The sequence below is a fragment of the Corylus avellana genome, chromosome ca5 (genome assembly GCF_901000735.1).
Source record: "Corylus avellana chromosome ca5, CavTom2PMs-1.0".
NCBI lineage: Eukaryota > Viridiplantae > Streptophyta > Magnoliopsida > Fagales > Betulaceae > Corylus > Corylus avellana.
In genome coordinates this window covers 31,571,760-31,576,951 of record NC_081545.1, presented here as the reverse complement: position 1 = coordinate 31,576,951, position 5,192 = coordinate 31,571,760, and positions in this window count along the sequence as shown.

Sequence of the window (5,192 nt, the reverse complement as noted above, 5' to 3'; positions counted from 1 at the left end):
ATAATCTGAATAGATGATTACATATTATTAGTTAATCATAATTTGAATAGTTTGTGGGCGCAAGTTGTTTTAATATAATCTTGTGTTTGCAACAATGTTGAAGTTTGTGGTTAGATATCAAGTAGAATAAATTAGAGCAATGTTCAAGTTCATTTTTCTCCGATTAAAAAAGATTTTTGGTGCATTAAGATGAAGGCCTTGTTTCTTTCCTTAGATTTATTGGGCATTGTAGAATCAGTGTATCATTGCTCAATAAATTGAGTAGTGTGTCCGCCAGAAAGTGACAGATAAAACAACCACAAACTGTTCAGCACAAAATGCACTGTTCATAACAAAATAAACATTAGGGGGTGACTTTATATGCTATTTCTCACATTAATTCATTGAAAATGGAGAAAAGAGTTTACATTAGAAACTGTTCAGCCACAAGATTAGCAAAGCCACACCCTTTTTCGGATTTTAATATGTCAGAACACTATGATATTGATATTGTAGTATGATTAGGGTACGTTGCTTTTGCAATTTCAATATAAAGTTGAAAAGTAGAAATTTTAAAACATGTGATTTGAAAACGTGATTTTTAAAACATGTAGTTAAACGTTTGGTAAAATCGTGCAAACTCATAATTTCGCCTTAACTTAAAGTTAACATGTTGTCCATTAAAATAATCTTTAGAATAAAGTAAATTTCATTTTGTGCAAATTTTTTTTGCATGCAATGATCAATTATTTGTAGCTTAACACAAAATATGCCAATTGTTGAAATTAAATGTCTTGCAGCGAAAATGACTTCTACTTATCATTTGAAAAAAATATTAAGAGTAAAATGCAAGAAGAAAGATTTTTAAATTAAAAAAAAAAATTATTACTTAGTATTTAAATATAAAAAATGCTCATCTAAATTTGTGGTTTTAGAGCATTCTCAGCAAACTCCCTTATAGGGAGTCTGTTCCCTATATGTAGGGAATATGTCAAAAAAATCACAAAAAATGTCTCACAACAGATTCCCTAAATGGTTCCTTAAACCATCAGATGCTACAGTATTGGGTTCTACTGTAGCGATCCTTATGATTATTATATTGAAAAAAAAAATCTCTCCTCTCTCCTCTCACGTCTCTCTCTCCCACCTCACCAAACGGCCGGACGACACCGGGGTCCTCTACCAGTCAAACACAATCGTTCTCTCTCACCTAGGTCCTTTCTCTTCCATAAAAGACTTGGTGTTTTTCATTAGGGACCTCTTTACCAGGTTGCAAATCGGCAGGACGAGTTCAAGAACAAATCTCTGGAGCCCTTGCTTCACCTCCTCGACAGGGATGAGAAATCCACACGCTTGGTCGCCAAAGAAGGATTCACTTGTTGGATTTCAACCATAACAATTCGATTGTCTGGGGCCCTTGCTTCGTGTTCAAAGAAAGGGGTTTGGGGCCTCTGCTTCGAATTCTCGAGCCTGGGTCGATGCCTATGAAGGAGAAAGCTTCAACGACGGTCGAGGCTATCACCGCCGATCCCATCGGAGAGAACGAAATTGAGGGAGAGAGAGAAAAACGAAACAGAACGGAAAATCATCGGAGAAAAGAAAATCAAATCAAAAAAATCAAATCTACCTCTTTTGGATTCTGAAAATCAAATCCAAAAAAATGAAACGGAACCATCGAAGAGAAGAAAATATGATGGAGAGAGAGAAAGTTTGTTTAATAAATTAAAAGAATAAAATAAAAAAAGTAAAATAATAATAATAATATTTTAATGCTATAGTGAATGATTAAGAGAAGCTATTATGGTGTATTTTGATATAGGGAAACAAAAAGTAGTTTGAATCCTTAAATGTAGGGAAAATGATAAGGAAGCTCTTGGGAGTGCTCTTAGAGCATTTTCAGTAGACTTCTTATAAGGGAGTCTGTTCCCTAAGTTTAGGGAATATATTCAAAAAATCGCAAAAAATGTCCCACAACAGACTCCATAAATGAACCATAAACATTAGGATTGCTATAATGGAACCTAAAACATTGGGTTCCACTATTGCAATCCTTATGATTATTAAAAAAAAAAAAAAAGATTCTCTTTCCTCTCTCATCTCTTCTCCCATGAGTCTTGTCTCACAATTCTCTCTCATCTCTCCTCTTATATATATAATATAATTTTAAAAAACAAATATTTTAATGATAGAATGAATAATTAAGGGAAGTTATTGTGGTGTATTTTAACATAGAGAAGCAAAAAGTAATTTGGATCCTTAATGTGGCAAAGTTATTTATGTGGAAGGCATTACATAATTTGCTACCAACTAGGGTGAACTTGACCAAGAAGGGAGTGATCCAAGATACTTTATGCCCTATATGTGGACGTGAAGACGACGAATATTCATCGTGAAGACGGCGAATATTCTTTTGGATGAAAAATGGGAGGCCAAGGTATCGGATTTTGGTCTGTCCACAATCAGGCCAAACACCATGTCCAAGACCCACATAAGCACAGTGGTCAAAGGCAGAATGGGGTATATGGATCTGGAATACTATCGACTTCAGCAGCTGACTGAAAGTCCGATGTGTACTCTTTTGGTGTAGTGTTGTGTGAAGTATTGTGTGCAAGACCACCGTTGCTTCGTACAGTTGGAAAGAACCAAGTGAGCCTGGTGCACTGGGCTCCAGAGTGTGATCACAACAAAATGCTTGATCAGATTGTTGATCCGTTTTTGAAGGGTGTGATCACGCCAGAGTGTCTCGAGAAATTTGGTGAGATTGCGGTGAATTGTTTGCTTGATGATGGAACCGAAAGGCCATCCATGAACGAGGTAGCGTGGGGCCTTGAGTTGGCATTACAAATGCAAGAGAGCACCAACTATATCAGTTTTCATAGGGAAAATGAAGGGACCCCTCTTTCAAGAGTTGGCAAAAGGTGATAGTGACGACATGTTTACATTTAGTGGTGAAAGGGCATTGAATGCAAAAAGTACCAGTTCGAGCATGACATAAAATTTTGCTAATAAGGATTCTGATTGTTTGTTGCCTAAGACTGTGTATTCTCTTAACACATGGTTGCAAGAGGACGATGAAAGAATGTTGTAATTGCTAAAAATAGTCCCTCCAAAATGATATATTTTGGGTCATGGGTGGACCCATGTGTGGGTTTGGGGGGCAAAATGTTTAAAATTCTTAATAAATTCGTCCCTCCAAAATGATATATTTGTCCCTAAAAAATCAACATATTATCTGTTATTCTGTTTGTATTTTTATCTTCTTAGCCATGTTCAATGCATCTCGTGTTTTCTTGCATTTATTTGTGTTTTTTTGAGCAAAAGTGTTGAATATGATGAAAATATTTCTTTATTTCTTTATTTTTTGATTGATTATTCTACCATCATTTTAGTTTACAATATTTGTTTATGGTACCATTTTTCTTGAATCCTATAGATCGTATTTAGTTTATTTTGCTAGTTGTTTAGATAATAGTGTGTTTGTTATACCATAACTCCATGAGATTAAATTTAAGATATCTATGATTTTATTTTATATAAACACTTACAAACACACGTATAGAGAAATTATATGTACTTATATGTGTTTATATTTATATAAATTTGTGTTGCCAACTTATATTAAAAAATAAAAAAGTTGTCTCCATGCTAAAAATCCTGCGCCTAGGCTTCATAGATTGTCAATTGAAAGACATCACTTATTAAGATTATTATTTTTCCTAGGCTTAGGACATCACTTGTTCACTTGTAAGACTTTTCTTCCCCTACTGGCATGGATGTTTTCTCCCTCGAAAGGGTTGCGCTTCTGGTGATTCTTGCAGTGAATTAACCTTCTCTTTTTGCCTCTTGGCATTTTGCTTCTGTAATTTCTGACATTAGTGTTGATCTTTCTCCCTTTAGAAGCTGGAATGCTCCGAAAGTGTTTAGATGTGTCAATTTTTGTGTTTATGTGTTATCTAAATGGGCCGCTACTCACTTTATATTCGGTAGTATTCCCTTAGGTTCCCATATTCTCTCTTCCATCCGAATCAAGAGTGGGAAGAACCCTCCATTGTAGTCCCTTTCTCCCATTCAATTAAAAAAAAAAAAAAAAAAAAAAAAGACTTTTCTTCCCAAAACGACAAAAAAGGCGAGCAGTCCATTTATATTAGATGGGAAAAGAGTTTGAGGTTAGGCCGAAGACTTGTAGTCATGCTTGCTAGGAACGTCTTTTCAGCATTCTACCAAAAGAAAAGTCTTTTGCGCCCAATTCACACACGTTGAAGTGTTTTTGTTTTTTGTTTTACATCTCCACACAAGAAGGGGACGGAAGATTCAAACTAGTGACCTGTTTTATGAAGTGTAGTCACCAGCCGATGAGCTACCCCTTGGGACGCATTCAAGATATTAGTATCACTTACCAAAAAAAAAAAAAAAAAAACTATTAGTATCAGCTGATGGGAAAAGAGTTTGAGGTTAGGCCAAAGACTTGTAGTCATGCGTGCTGAGAACATCTTTTGAGCATTCTACCAAAAGAAAAGTCTTTTGCGCCCAATTCACACACATTGAAGATTTTTTTTTTTTGTTTTTTTTTTTTGACATCTCCACACAAGAAGGGGATGAGAAATTCAAACTAATGGCCTACTTTATGAGGCGTAGTCCCTGGCCAATGAGCTACCCGTGTTCAAGATATTAGTATCAGTACTTACCAACAAAATATATATATCTTTTGTGCCCAATTCAAACACGTTGAGGATTTTTTTTTTTTTAACATCTTTACTGTAGCAGATTTGATTGATATGAGAGAAAAAAATAAAAATGTTTTGTATAAAAATAAAAAAATTTATTTTATAGTGATTTATTTTTATTTAAATAGTAATAAAAAAGTAATTAATGTGATGTAAAAAGGAAAAATATTGAGATTAATTTTGAGAATAATTTTTTGAATTTTTGAGTCCAGTCTAGCCTTTGCAAAACACAGCCGTTATTATTAATCGCGTTTGGTGTGTACTCTTCTATCATTGTTAATTCTTTGGTTTAATGATTAATTTTCAAAAAAAAAAAAAGAAAAAAAAAAAAAAAAGAGAATACTAAATAATATTTTGTTTATTCTTATCTTGATATTGACTCTGTCTTACTTTGTGTGCTGACAGTCTGTATATATACCATTCAATAATTGTTGTCTCATGTCTGGACCTGCCGACAATAAAATGGCCCCCACAGGGCGTGTTGGAGGG